At 42.1% G+C, this 15,968-nt stretch overlaps 1 long non-coding RNA gene across 1 annotated transcript in view; it reads right to left on the bottom strand.

Moving 5' to 3' along the window:
• LOC143272769 (uncharacterized) overlaps nucleotides 1-13,777 on the bottom strand; it is a 72,238-nt gene extending 58,461 nt beyond the window's left edge. Inside the window, exon 1 of the long non-coding RNA XR_013050356.1 lies at nucleotides 13,475-13,777. This is a non-coding gene — a long non-coding RNA (uncharacterized LOC143272769). The remainder of the gene's footprint in view (nucleotides 1-13,474) is intronic.
• Nucleotides 13,778-15,968: the final 2,191 nt, after the last annotated feature.

Below are 15,968 nucleotides of genomic sequence, written 5' to 3'. Positions count from 1 at the left end.
CTTTAAATAGCATTTTCCTTAGTGCATGATTCTTTGGGATGGTTGGATGGTCTTGCTAATGTTTTCTCAGCTTTTCCACGTATGTGTGGCCAGATGAATATGTGATAGAATGGCCTCGCTTATGTGCTTGGCCATTGGCAGGCTGGTGCGTCATGAGACACCCAGAATAGGTCCTGTCTTCCTTCTGTTTTCTATGTCAGGGTCTCTGCTCTGTAGGCAGAGAAGGCTAGCTTTCATCAGCAAGTGTTTTCAAACTCCTATTTATACTGTATATGCTGATATCCATTGGCCGAGTCTGGGCCACAGCTTGATTGAAGGAGTTTGCAAACCTCATTGTGGAGGCAGATGGACACAGGGATGGGAAGAACTCAGGTGCACATTTGTGATCCATGATGACATACAGCACTGACATGGGGCCAGGCAGAAAGAGTTTCTGATCCATAGCTCCTTTGCTTGCTTGTCTTCTTCAAGCTGTTTCCTAGGGCTCAGGGCTCAGCCTAACAGTGGTGAAGTTAGTACCACGTGGGTATCAGAGCCAGTGAAGTTTTCTAATTCTTTGCCCAAGGAAATCTACATCTTCAGATGTTTTGTAAGTAAATAATTCTAAATACAGAAAAAAGTCATATGCATAAAGCTATTCCTCAAGGTTTATTTATAGGAATGCAAATTGTAAATAATTTAAATAAACAACCAAAGAGGAGTAGTTAACAGTATATCCTCTTGAGGGAAAGCTATAAAAAGTGAAATTATGCCTATGTGTCTGATAATAAGAAAAACTCTCCTACTATAACAATACTTGCAAGGTAGAATGTCAAATGCTGTACAAAGCAAACAAAAAATACCTTAAGATGTAGAAAAGCCTCTTGCATGCATTATTGCTATTCCAGGGATAATGGGATCATGAGTAATTATTTCCCTTCCTTCTACCATTTGTTGTTTTTATTTTTCTTCAAGAAGAAAAACTATCTTTTTAGTTGAAAATAGTCTTTTGATTAAAAATATCATAAAACATGAATAATAAAACTCCTGGATGCAATTTTTATTCCTTTAATAAACTACCATGATGTGACTTCTCTGAGAGTCTAAAATATCAAGGAAGTTGTCTTTGCATTTGTGGGTAGTTAGCTTCTTGTCTTTAAAGCCATGACTACTCTGATCTACAACAAAAAACAAAAACAAAACAAAAAACAACAAACAACAGACAACAACAAAAACAAAAACATAAATAACATGCTAGCTTTCTTCTTACCATGCTTCAGTTGCCTTTTACCCAGATCATCTATATGTTTATAATTTTGCTGAGTTCTTTAAAATGATGCGGTTGAGCAAAACAAGGCATTGTTCAGTCCGCCTGACTTTGGCAAACTTTGAAGTAGCTGATGAGCCTGCCTTAGTCTCCATGCCAGGGCTACACAAGAATGATTTCCAGAGGCTAAAGCCTAGTTCAAGAGACATACATGCATGCTGGCTCCTGGCACTGGGGCCTAACAGTTGGTGAACATTATAGAAGGAATGAAGCTTAGTTTTGGTGAAGGGTTGGGGCAGGGGTTGTGGAAATATCTTCCAGAACAGTGAAGAAGGAAGCTAGCCCCAAGACTAGCCTGCTCCAAGTGAATGTCTGGTACCTGAGAGGCCGGGAGGAGAGGTTGAGATTAGAGTTGGAAGAGCCTTCAGTGGCAAGTTTGGAGGCTAGGCTGTATTTATAGATGATGAAGAAGGATTTTGGAGCAGAGGTGAATGCTGCTCCTAAAAGTTCATTAGAGTAGACAGTGCAAAATAGAAGCCTATAGTCTGAATGAGGCCTCACAGGAGGGGAGAGTTTGAATTCATAGTGTCCCATTCTTGATGAAAAATTTCATATAGAAAAGGTTGGTCATCATAAGAAAATTGGCAGTTCAAAGGTACATTTTAGACAATAGAGAAAAGAGCCCTATGAGTGCCAGATGTATGTTCTGAGACCCTTCCATTGTTCATAAGATACATGCCTTTCTGTGTATCTTATCACTTGCCTGGTAATTCCTGGAAGCCTTTTGTCACTGAAGACATAAGGTAGGACATGTGTGTAGGAGCCACTGGGGTGCATGGTGTGCACCTGGCATTCTAGCACCTGGGATGCCAAGGCCAAGGGTCACTTGCACCTAGGAGCTCACAATGAGCCTAGGTCATATAATGAGACTCAGCCTAAAAATCAAGTAAGCCAGCTAGCGAGCTCACAACCAAACAGCAGTTGCTGCGAACATATGTGGCTCTTTCTATTTAAAGTTTTAAAAATTCAACTTCCCAATTGCATAAGCTACATTTCAGGGGCTCACAAGCCACATCTGGCTTACAGTTTCTGTGCTATCTAGTGTATACATAGAACAATTATGAAATTCAGAAGGTTCTACTGGAACGGTAAGTATGGCTATAAGAGTGCAGATAAAAGCTACTACACACACCCTGGGAGAAACAGCAGGCTCCCTACAGCAAGCAGGAATGGACATGAAGCATGGCTTCCTTCTCGCTAGAGTAATATATTGGTTGGTTTCTCACTGACAATTAGACTGAATCTGCTGTTGACCTCTCATCTTGCTGAGTGTTTGAAAGTACTTCTCTATTGCCTGTGGGACAATGCTTGACAAGTGTTCTGGGAGTATCTTTTGTGTGCATTCAACAATGCCCATAATTTTCACCCTGAGTCTGTTTCTTTGGTGTCTGCGAAGGCTGAAGAGCTAAGAGCTATCAACACTCGTGGAAGTGCCAAGCAGGAAACATTTAGAGTGCTTTAGAGGAATGGTGCTCCAAATGTTTGAAGCACTATTATTCTCAAAAACAGTATCATGAGGCTGCTTCTGTGACCTCCAGCTATTAAGATCCTAGGCAGAGAGAACCTGCTGGATTTAACAAGAGTGATTCTGTCAGATTTGTTATCCAAGATCAAGGGTTCTCAGTGAGTGCTTCTGTGATACCTACAAACCTGGAAGAACAGGGTCCATGTATATGCACATATATGCATGTTCACTCTTTAGTGCTCACAGATGCCCTGAGGAGGCTCCAGTGCAACTTGGGCTGGCTTGGTTGTTCAACAGGAACCTTGGCATGAACTCAGGCTTGTGACTAGAATGATGCTCTTCCTGCTGGTCAAAGAAACTAGGAGTGAAGAGATGTGTCTTGATGATGGCTGAGCATAAAGAGAGAACATGGAGCCTTTGCCTTAAACACTGAATTCCAAGACAAGAGACAGGGTGGTTAATGATGAGACTTTGGGGAGATCCAAATTCCTTATCCTGTGCATTGATTCTTGGAAAGGATGGTGATAGCCCAACATGAGCTTTTCTGTGTAAAGATACATAAAAATTTATCGACATGTAAGACTTCTTTGTTGGAGAATAATGGACTCTTCTCAAGGCCCTAATGTTCCTTCTTTGGATGGGATGATAGTTATTTTTATATGAATGCTAATCCTCATAACTGTTTGAAAATCCTTTCTTGTTTTGGAGAGAATCATTTTATTTCCTCAACAGTTTTGTGTATCTTCTCTCTTCATTAGAAAATAAATCCTGAGAGAACGGGTCTCCTGCATCGTTTCTCCCTCACACATATGTTCAACAATGAGAATGCCATTTTTAAAGTTAATTTAAAACATAATGAATACTTTATTGTTTACAGAAGTGTGCAATAATGGCAATCCCTGTTTCCATTGCTACAGAGTGATCTGGTATGTGAATCTGACAGCTAAGTCAACACTTGGAACATAATTACTATTTCAGATGCCTCTCTGTCCAGTGTTCCATCCATGTCTCTTTGTTCTTCATTCCTGGAGATAACAAGTATCTACAATTATTATATCATAGTTAATATTAACTTTTAAAACTCAATCTCCAATACATGGCATGTTATATTCCTGTGTGGCTGGCAGTTTTCAGTACACACTGTTTGACATGGTTCCTTTTAATTGCTTCACTTTATTGCTTGCATCAGTATGCCACAGTATTGTTATCAATTTCCTTGTCCATGGACATTCAGATGTTACCAGGACTCAGCTATTACAAAACAAACAAACAAAGTGGTGCTGGGGTTGCTGGGCCATGAAAGCATCTTTAATCTTTGAGTCAGTCATCCAAAATGGCTGCACCAATTCCTGTACTCTTTCAGTTCCCCAATACTTGGCATAAGAGAACTTTTAAACTTTATCTTTCTAGAATGATGCCCTTTGTAGTTTTAATTAACAATCTCTTACTCACTGATGAGGTTAATCATCTCTTTATGTTTTCTGATTATATGGATTCCTGTGTAAATATGTGCCTACTCAAATATTCTATTTTTGTATTGGGCTTTCTGTGTGCCACTTAGTGGTTCAAAAAAGCTTTTTATATAGCCCCTTATCAGTTCTAAGTATTGAAAACATCTCCTCCTATTCTGTTGACTTGTCTTTTACCACCTTAGTCTTTTAGTCTAGTTTTTTAAACTGTTGTTTATTTTTCCTAACCTAAGTTACTAATTTTCATATAGTCAGCTTGGCAATTTTTGTCTTTTGTCTAGTGCTTTCTTTTTGAATAGTGTTAAAATGATCTTGGCCTACTTTTGGGTAGTGAAGATATTTCATTGTTTACTATTAGAAAGCATTATTGTTTTCTCTTTTAGACCTACAGTCCATGTACAATTGTTCAACTGATTTTAATGCACTATTTTTCCTGTTTCCATATGGATGTGAATATTTTATTTAATTGCATGGAGATGTTCACTAGACCTAGACCTATTTTAATGTAAAATGAACCTTTTTCACTGATTATCTTTGCTAATATTTCATACAGAGTTTCTATCTGTAGAAATGTGTTTTTCCACCCTGTTCTATGCCTTTGTTCTATTAGTCTGTTCTCGTTTACTTATTTGCTGTGTCCCTGTGATAAATTTTGATATCTGAGAGAATAAATGATCTCATTTTGTTTCTGTCCAAGATTATTTGGGGAAAAGATTATTTGAGCTTTGGGGATCTTTCCTCTGTTTATAATCTTAAAGTCAGCTTATAAATTTTGACATACTCACATACCATTGGCATATTGATTGATATTACATTAAATTTATAGATCACGTTAGGGAGAATCTGCCTCTTTATAATATAAACTCGGAAGCCCATTAATTTGGTTAAGTACTCTTTAATTTATCTCAGTAAAATTTCTTGCTTCTATTGTTGGAAGTTGTGAATATCATCTATCAGATTTATTCTGAGGAATTTTTGTCTCTTGCCCCATCTCACATGGGAGGCATTCATCATTTCCCCATCAAAAATCATGTTGGATGGCTCTTGGGTGTTGTAGTGATCTGTTATTCAATATCATTTATCAGATTAAGCCATGAGAACCTGGCATTTTGACATTTTTGTAATGTCAGTTTTGACCTTGGGGTTTTTAAAGCATATAAAATAAACCAGCAAAGTTCCAGCTATGATGAAGTTATATGCACAATCTACTGCACTCAGGCACCTAGCATCAACCTACCTCTCCTCTCTTTTTAGCTAAAGCCATCCTTGGATTTTACATTTCTAGCCTCAACCTTAGAGGATTTAGTTAAAGATGTAAAGGTACAAAGAGCTATTTGAAATTAGTAAAAATGTGTTATGTTTTCTCCTAGAAGCCAAAGGTCAATAAATAAAAATCCCAGTGCTAGGTATGGAATACCTCCCTAGGAGTGGTTGCTCAGGGATGTACTGGTGATCTCCTAAACAATACAAGATATTACTGAAGACAACACACACTCTGGTCATAGGACACAGAGAAATCAAGTTGGTACTGACTAGGAAGCTGCTTCTATGCTTATTAGCTTTCATAAAACTAGAATATGCTAATATGCTATGGAGGTTGCTGGGGGAGTGACGGGTGTCAAGAACAGTCTTACCCATCTGTGAACTACAACAGTGACCAGCATGTCCACATATGTCCATGGATGCAATAGTCTCACAGGGTATAGGGACAACCAACCACTTTCTGATAGGCTTGAAGGCCGCACCACAGGAGTGTACTGGGCAAATACATACCTGGAATTGTAAATCTAACTATTGTTGGAGAGGTCACAAGCCCCAAATGTAAACCTACTGCTATTATTCTGTTAAGTGGACATATCAGATTGACCTCTAGATTTTTATGTTTATATTCAGAGATGAGTGAAACTTAGACTTCATGGGAGAAATTTCTGGGTGTAAGAGATGTTGATTATTGCAGAAACCCACAACTGATCAAAGAGCAGAAAATCAGTGTGAGTGGAATGCTCAGCCACAAATGAGACTTCTTTATTACACCCCAATACCTCGCCTCAAAAGAGACTATCAGGGAAGAAAGGGTGGGCAGATTGTAAGTTCAAAAGGTGGTGGGGTACCAGAGTGAATGAATGAGCTCTTAGCAGCTGTAATTGCCTGCACAATAACAAGCAAGTCAACACTTTAGCACAGTAAGAACAAGATCACAAGCCCTTCTAACTGAGGAGCTATTGAGAGTTGATGGATTCTAGGGGAGAGAGAGCCAGTTTTTGTTAAGGATGTGGCCTCTGGTAGATTAATCATGCTTCAGCAGATGATCTCATAAACATGAATATATGAGCATCACAAACTGGCCTCTGAATTATTTTAAAAAATGAATAAAAAGACATGAAGTTTTGAGGCAGGTGGGAAGGCAGGGGTAGATACGGGGGGAGTTAGGGTTTAAAGGGATGAATAGAATTAAAACACATTGTAGGAAATTATCTAAGAATTAATTAAATACTATGTCTTAAAGAGTGTTTTAGCTGGACATGGTGGGGTGGCACATGCTTTTAATTCCAACACCCAGGAGGCAGAGTCAGGCTGATCTCACTGATTTCAAGGCCAGCCTGCTCTTCATACTGAGCTCTAGGCCAGCCAAGGTTAAATTTTGAGACCCACTCATGGCCTGTCATGCCCTATATCCAGTTCTTCAAATCTTTTTAGTGATTCTTCTGAGTTCAATCTGCCCAAAATGATTTGATAGTTTTCTTCTGTGGACCTACATCTGGCCTATTCATGTCTGGGTTGCCTTGTTTCTTTTTGGCTTCAATGTGTCACTCACAGCTTTGTCTCAGTTAAACCCCTACCACTTTTTACATGGCAGGGTAGGTTCAAGAGAAATAAGTGGATGGTGTGGAGTGACATGCTGTCATTAGCTCTACGGGGCCACCTTACTCCTCAAGCCATGTGTTCCAGAGAGATATCCTAGGACTCTTCTAGTCGCATTCTGGTCCTTTGATCCAATCAACTAAGGTCAGGTTGAACATTAGTCCCCTGAGGCTTATTTTTTCCATGACTTGATGCTTCTCTAAACGTTCATCTCTAGTGAGCCAAAAAGAGTCTTGCATGCTTTCCAGAGAATGGCACAAAACATGGATAAGACCTTTGGAGTCTCCTCTTGTTTCTGTCCTTCTTACTTGCCCTTCTTTGTTGATCTAAATATGTCCTTTTATCTTTAAAGTTTCAAAGAACACCCCTGATGCTCTCTGCTAGTGAAGTGATTTACTAAACTCCTTACTTTATGGGTCACTTCATAAAGTTGCTTGAGTGTCCTCTGCAACATGGCCATTGACTTCATCCAAAGCTGATATAAGAAAGAGAAAGGAAGAAGTCATAAAGTCCATTATGGTCAATGTCACAATCTTTTGTGTCCTCAGTTCCAATTCCACTCAAGCGGTGATCTATATAGAATTGATATTAGAAAAAAAAAGAATTGATATTGGATGGTGAAACCAGTGAGGTCTATCTTGGTGGCTGGCTGACATATAGGTCTTGGGGAAAAGGTTTTCACATCATTTATGATAAAAGAATATTGAAACAAAGAATGTCATGTGAATGACATATATGAGAACTTGAGACTTCCTCATCTAATTTGACATAATTCTACATTTCTATGGCATCATTCCTGAGTCGTCTCTTCTCTTTAGAGGCTCCATAGTTGTATATCAAGAACATCATCTTTCCCCCCAACTCTTTATCTTAGTGCCAATATATGTTTACTACTGGCAATGCCAAGAGTCATTTACCACATTGGAAGTGACTTCTAAAAGCAACATCAGCCACTAATAATTCTGGCAAAGGTTATACCTATCATCACTGAAAAAGCTACTGATAACATAGTCATACCTCAAATACTTAGTAAGGACCTACTGTGAGCTACAGTGTGATGAGCAGTATCCCTGTGTAAAATTAGGAAGACAGAACAATATAACCAGGAAGAGTATTGAAGTACAAACGACAAGACCAACTCAAGTTGACAGACACTAGAACAGAATATGTTGCTCTACATAGATGAGAGAGTTTGCTTTTAACTTCTGGGACGGCTGTATTGGAGGGTCTGGCAAACTGGAAGGGCTGCCTTAGTCAATATTAGTCCTTAATCCTTCATCCTGGCCTTGTGTGCTTATTCTCTTCTACTCAGCTCAGGTTTCACTGAGCTGGAAAGGGATAAAGCAGCACACAGCTTGGCTGCTTCCACATTAGATGCCTGTAATAAAAGCAGCTTCTCTCCTGGCTCAGTGCAGAAAAATCCCCAAGGACTTTCTAAGTAAAGTGTGTAGGTCAATGCAACCCTTCTGGTTCATGAGGCTTGGGGAAGGTGACCCTGTCCCTAACTCCTATGGGTGAAATTATTACTGAAGCCAATCTAACCAATTATTTTGCCCTTAACTAACAAAATCCAAGAAGTTATGGATATCACTCAGTAGTGAAGTGCTTGCCTAGTGCATTAAAAGCCTGGAGTTTGGTCCCCAGGACTCTGATCCTGAAAAAAAAGTCAAGAAAGCCCTGCTGGGAAGATACAGTTGCTACTCCATCGTCTACAGGAGGAGAGACAAAGGTATCATTTGTACATTCATTGCTTTGTCACTAACAATAGTGTAGTGATCCCATCTAGGTTGTTTCTGTTTCTCAGTCAGTTGAACCTTTGCTAGTCACACTGTCATCTAGCAGCATCAGTGCCTGGAAGCTTGTATGAAATGAAGAGCCTCAGGCCCTTCCCAGGACCCTCTGAATCTGCATTTCCAAAGAGTCTCTGTTGATGAGTATGAACTTTAGAATTTGAGAAGCACAGGCTTAAACTTGGCAGTAAGTGGGGAATGGAACTTGGCTGCCCATTTTCCCCATTTCTGCAGCCTATGGGGAGGATGCTTGGCTATCCACTGTTCTGGAGCTCATGATCTAGGCCTTCCTTTTCTGAAGCCAGCACAGACATCCACTGCTGTCCTGATAATATGGAGTAGAAGCAAACTTGGAGATTTCTGGTCCTATGTGTCCCATCCCAAATTAGAGGCAAGCCCAAACAGGGATGGAGTTTCAGTTCCTCTTTCATGTACAAGAAAATCTTCCTCTCCCTACCCATTACCCACTCTTGACCTTGCCCAGACTCCATATATCCAGATGGCTCTGGCAAGTGCCAGGATTTCTTCTTCTCCTGAATCTGCCTCTCTATTTCCTCTCTGGCCCCAGGCCCTGGGTAATGCCCTTAGCTCTGATTCCTTCAGAAGGGTGCCAGAAACAAGGCAAAAGTGCTCCCTGGCCCTGCTCCCAAAGGACAAGAAGCCAAGGGCTGAGTCGGGACATTTGCTGTACAAAAGCTAGACAGGATGCTTGGAGTCCAGACTGCTTCTGCCTAGTGGGGTTATTGGATCACACGGCACAATCTTGCCTCTGCTTCTCTGGTCCCCTGCCCTGGGCTGGCCTTGCTCTTGGCACCTCCTTCCCTACTTTCTACAAGCTGCTGGCAACCCCATGCTGGGGGTTTGCCAATGGGAGGCCACTGTCTGCTGCTCCAAGCTGCTTCCTCCCTGCTGTTTGTGAAAGCGGTTTCTTCAAGGGAGCACGGACTGATGCCTTCCACAAAGAATGACTTTCATCAACGCTGTGTCATGAGGCTTTGCAGTGGGGGCTGCTGGACCAAGGGCCAGAAGGGAGGGGAGAGTTGGCCACAGTGGCAGATGGAATCTGGCCCCGGGCGGATGTCGAGTGCCTTCTTCAATATGCCTTTTCCCTTTTAATCTCCTCTTGAGCGGAGCTGATCAATTAGAGTTGTAATTATTTTAATCTTCTTCTTTGCTGTCCTGCCCGCCTGCCTGCCACTGCCCATTGACTCATTCTGCTAACAATGTACTTAGGTGGCAGCTTGGCCAAGGCCATTTCAGGCAAACCAGCTTTGAAATACCCCAGTGGTGGCACTTGTCCGACCCACGGTCACCCTTTCCATTGCTACATGACCTCTTTTCCTCTGCAAACTGAGTGGGCTCTGTGGGATGAGAGAAGTAAGCTATCACAGTGACAGCCACACAGCATTTGGTCCCCACCAGCAGCCGGTCTGTTGAGAACATCAGGTTTAGAAGCAGCAAGTTTACCTATCGTTTCATTTGGGAGACCCCGAGTCCTTGTTCCATGAATGTTCTCAGAGTTATTTGTCATCAGGTAAGGCGAGTCAGGTGGAGCTTGGAGCACAACGCCAGGTCCCCAGTAATGGCTGGGTCAGGGTTCTATGTTGTGTCTAGTTCTTCCCTAAGATAGAGACAAGCAAGCATTTAAAGAGGAGTCAAATGGGTAATCCTGGATTTGTGCCACGTTATGTGAGTCAAAGGAGCCCCTTTCTCCTCTGTCATGAGAGAGAAAACCAGGCAAATCCTGCAACTGAGATATCCTTGGAACGTAAGTAAAAGCTTTTATTCCTATAAACCCATGGGAAGTGAAGTAAGGAGACTAGGACCTAGCACATAAGATGGCACCCCTCCCTGGGCCAAATAAGTTCACTTGGATTGTTTGAGGTTGGTGGATGTGGACTGTGTTGATTAATTTTTTTTTCAACCTGAAATAAACTGGAAGTATCTGGGAAGAAGAAACCTCAATTGAGAAAATGCCCCCATCAGATTGATGGAGGCATTTTCATGATTAATAATTGATATGAGATGGTTCTACCCATTGTGGGTGGTGCCACCCTAAGCAGGTGGTTCCTGATTATATAAAAAGCAAGGTGAGCAAGCTTATAGGCAGCATTCCTTCATGGCCTCTTCAGCTCTGCCTCCAAGTTCCTGCTTCAACTTCCCTCCATGATGGACTATAAGATGTAAGAAGAAATAAACCTTTTCCTCCCCAAGATGCTTATGGTCATGGTGTTTCCACAGCAACAGAAAGCCAACTATGACTAGGGCCAGGGTTTTTGGATCTCATTTGTGAGTACATAAAACATCGCTAGCTCCTTCTTTCCTTTCTCTCATGTTCAGCTTTTGTTTTCTTTGGAGAAAAAGTCTATGTAGTGCAGGCTCTTTTAAAGTCAATGTGTAGCCCAGGCTGGTCTCAATCTTAGGTTCCGTCTGTCTCAGCCTCCTGAGTGCTGGGGTTCTCGACATGCTCCATTGCACTTACCTCTCATACTCATCCGAGACTGTACTTCATTTTGTTCAGCTCAACATAACAAACAAGTGGATGGGTTAGGGGTTCAGGTACAAGGTCACTGTTCCCCTAAGTTGCTCCTGTCTCCTCTGCTGTGTAGGAGGATACAGTAGAGTCTGCTGATGCCCAGAGGCACTTGTGTTTTTTTTTGTTTTGTTTTTTGTTTTTTGTTTTTTGTTTTTTAAATACAGGGTTTCTCTGTGTTGTTTTGGTGTTTGTCCTGGATCTCGCTCTGTAGACCAGGCCGGCCTTGAACTCTGCCTCCTGAGTGCTGGGATTAAAGTTGTGTGCCACCTCCACCTGGCCCCACTCTTTAAGTTGTTATACTTGATAGGTCCCAATGATACCTCTTTGTAGACTTCAAAGGCACTGTACTTTTTTTTCTTTCTTTTGTTTTATTAAGAATTTTTTTATTCATTTTACATACCAATCAAAGATCCTCTTCTTCCCTCCCCTGCCCCTCTGGCCTACCTGTCCCAACCCCCCCCCATTCCCTCCTACAAGAAGGTCAGGCCTCCCATGGGGAGGAACCTTTAGTAGAGGCAGGTCCAGCCCCTCACCCTGCCTCAAGGCTGTGCAAGGTGTCTCATCATATGAGCACTGCGCTTTTATACTACCGCTCACCCATCCAGGCTCATTTAGGTGCTCGAATTAAAGGGTTTCTGACTCTGGTGAGGTTTTCAGTCATAGACTGGGTGGAGGTAGAGCGAGTGCTTGCTTCTATATGAACCCAAACAACAGGTTACACTAAGCAAACTCTTGCACCTGATACATTAGGAGGCCATTTAAAGGAGGAAGCAGGGGCAGAAAGCACAGTGGGGGAGGGGAGGTAGTACCTGTTCTGTTTGCCCATTATCCATAGCACAGTATGGTCCATTCACCAGGTTGATATAAGAGCAGATTCAGAACCCAAGAACTTCCCTGAAATCTAAGGTGTAGGAAGGTTCTTTCTGACTTCACTGGATGTTGCACAATTGGATATCAGCTTTTCAGAGCACATCTTGCAGCCAGATCAATGTAATGAAAAACACCTTAGGGAAAAGTGTTTAAGCCTGTGTGCTTTGCAATTGTAATTGGGCCAGGAGGATTGGCATTGCAGGGCATGTCGTTAGAACTGGGGGGGGGGGTCCTCTTCTGCACCTGCTTTCTGGGAGTGGGGCCCTATAATCAAGCTTGCTAGGTGCTTTGGAGATGTGCTCAATTTGAGAACCATTCCCTTCAGCTGTGGATCTTAAGTTTGGCTGCATATTAGAACCACCTGGAGAGGTTTAAAAACTCTCTGTGCCCAAAACATTACCCGGACCAATGAAATCAACATCACTGAAGCTGAGACTCATCATTTAAAGGGAAAAAATAATAATCAGGAGATGATGCCAGTGTGAGCCTTTAAAATTCGGCAAATAGCCTAATTAATCCTCTGATTGAGTACCTTTCTCCACTGAAACCGTTACTTATGGGTGAGAGACAAGACCAGAAGAGAACACAATTGACCTGGAGACTCCAGAACCAGCCTTGTTTCACAGGCAAGACATGGGGCAGGAACTTGTAAATTCCATCAGTGTAGACAATCCCACTGATAACACAGCTTGTTTTCCCCATTAGTCTAGTAATTTCTTGGTACAGGAGAATCTGGTCAGTATTAAGACCAAGAAAAGGAGCAGAGCCTTAAGGATCAAATGGCATTCTAGATATCACTAGATATGTATCTGTGTTAATGGAGCGGTTCAGTTCAAAGTCAAATGGTGTTTGTCTATACCCCTAAATTAGAAAAAAGATTTTACTCTTAAAAGCCTTTTTTTCCTGTTAAAGCCCCTCTGTCCCTTTAGCACCACTGACTTCAATGATAAGGCTTATAAAGCAGCCTACACCCTCAGCTTTCCCACCTCTCTGTTGAGCTCATTCAGCCTGCTCTCATAGTGACAATGTGAATGAAGAAGAGTTTGATGATTGACGTGGCTGGGCTTGGCTGGAGCAATCTTCCATCTCTTCAGTGGCTCCTACATTGCAACATGCAGGAGGCAATTTTAACTTCCAGTCCTCTGATTTGGACGACTGCCCCTGTGGGAAACTTACCTGTGGGACTGATTGGATGAATCTGCTCTGGTTGTCTCTTGGGAATCAGGAGCCTGGAAATGGCAAGAATGAAGAGAGGGAGAGATGAAGTCTTTCATCTCTTGTCATCACAGGGAACATGCAAGTGGCTTCTAACTTTGAGGGTAGTCTGTGATGAGAATAACATCTCTTGTAGTTTCCTAAATTGTATGTACACTGAAGGCACTGCCCATACATTTGATATTTTTGCCTGCAGCATCCATCCATGCATGCTTTGAGTACCAGCCTGGGCACAGATCGCTTGACACTTCGAGGGCCTTAAGTATCTAGTGTTAATGCATTTTGTTCAAAAATTTGTATCAGGAGAAGTGATACAGAGTGATCAGAGTGTAACCTGAGTATGTGGCTTAAGTATGTCCTAAAAATTCTGTTCCCTCAGGTTTTTCTTGGCCTGACCACCATAGAGTTCCTTCTATGATCTACCAGCTTCTGATTGACTTTGGGTGTTGTGTTGCTCTGAAGGGAAAGAACCAGGAGGATGGCTGCCTCTGCTCAGGTGAGAAACAGTAGCAAACTGAAGAGGATACAGAGCTTATAGAGATTCTTGGGAAGTAGGTAGGACTTTTCAGGGTGGAGTTTTCTATGGTGGAGATTGGTGGGATTTCCTGTGCAGAGATTGGGCTTTTTACTCTGTAGGGTGGGAGCAGGGTCCAGCAGTTAGGGCAGTTAGAGTGTTCTGTGGGTGGAATCTGACAGTTAGAGGTCCTTGGGGAAGGGGATTACACGTGTATCGATTTTTTTCATTGCTATTTGATTTTCTTAGGAGTGATGGGGGTGGAGGGAAAGGAGAATGATAGAGAAGTGGTCTCCAGTAGCATGCTAATGAAACAGGCCCCCATGTTTTCTTTTCTGGTCACTCTGTCATGGATACTTGTATGATATTTTGTGTTTTCTGACAAAGCTTACTTGGAGATCAGAGGGTAGGGGCAGCCACTAGTTAACCAAAGAGGCCAGGCAGTGGTGGCACACACCTTTAATCCCAGCACTTGGGAGAAGGAAGCAGGAAGATCAGGAGTTCAAGGCCACCCTGGGCTACACGAGATTGAACCAGTCTAAAAGAAAAACAGAGCCAGGTGGTAGTGGCTCACATCTTTAATCCCAGCACTTGGAATCTCATGCCTTTGATCCCCGTACTTGAGTGGCACATGCCTTTAATCTGAGCACTCAGAGGTGGAGACTGGACTATAAGGCTGGTAGACAGGATCTTGCCACCCCATTCAGTCTGAGGATTCATAGAGACAGGATCTTGGGCACCCCATTACCTCTTACCTCTTAGAGGTAAGAAGTCTCTAGTGGCTGGCTGCTCTGCTTCTCTGATCTTTCAGCTGTCTGATATCTGTCTCTGGGTTTTTATTGTTAAGATTAACTAGGATAGCCACTTCAGATATTCTTGGCTTGGGCTGCCAAGAAGAAGCTCCTAGAAACCTATATTGCATTTTTCTCTCAACTGAATTTGATAGATTGCTGTAGTGGTTTAGATGAACAATTCCTCACAATTTATTCATCTCTGCTTGCTGCAGGTGGATGGATATGTGATCAGCTGCCATGCCTCCTTTAACTTTATGGACCCTTCCTCTAGAACACTAAGCCAAGATAATTCTTCCTTGCTTAAGTTGCTTTTGGTCATGGCATGTTATCTCAACAATGGAAAATTAATGAACACAGTTGGGATTTTACATGGTCCTTTAGGGCTCATCCATGTACTATAGGCTTGTTTATTTTAAGAGGTGGGCCTAGTAGAAGGAAGGAAAGCCATTGGGATTATGTCTTTGAAGGGGATATTGGATCTCCTGCTCTCTCCTTTACTTCTCTCATTCTCAAATCTCTTTACCTCCATAAAGTGAGCAATTCTGTTCTACTGTGCACCTGCCTCTCACATGGGCCCAAAGGCCACTAGATTAAAGGACCATGGCCTGAAAGTTCTGAGATGGATCCTAAAAACTTCCCTTCCTTTAGATAATATCTCAGTGACAGGCAGCTAAGGCAACTCCTGTAGTTGCAACTGAAGCTTGTTGATTTTCTTTTCTCCCTTGACTAGGGAGCAAGCCCACAGAAATCCCTCCTGCCAGATTAGTGGAAAGATTCTCAGTTGTATTTTAAAAAGCTGGTTCTCTTCTATCTTATTTCACATTAAGAATGTCTGGAGACCCTGGGATATGGTGGAAGAGATGGCTTCTAGCTCTTGTGACATTTTTTTCAGCATATCAAAGTTGCCCAGGTGACCATCTCCCGGTTGTGTAGACTGAAACTATCATCATGAAGGCAGTCAGAATAGACTGTGGAATGGTGCCTTTAAATGTTGTCTCTTGACCTTGCATTTTGGGGCAAAGGTTTAAAGGAGTGACGTGAGAAACACAGCTTCCACTGTTTCAGTAACAAGTACTAAAGCTTACAAAAGAAAGCTGAAGAGCAGGTGTGGCACCCAGGCCCAGATGGGTGCTTTGCAGCCTTGACA

Source organism: Peromyscus maniculatus, chromosome 4 (assembly GCF_049852395.1).
Source record: "Peromyscus maniculatus bairdii isolate BWxNUB_F1_BW_parent chromosome 4, HU_Pman_BW_mat_3.1, whole genome shotgun sequence".
Classification (NCBI taxonomy): Eukaryota; Metazoa; Chordata; class Mammalia; order Rodentia; family Cricetidae; genus Peromyscus; species Peromyscus maniculatus.
This window is presented reverse-complemented; position numbering and strand designations above follow the sequence as displayed.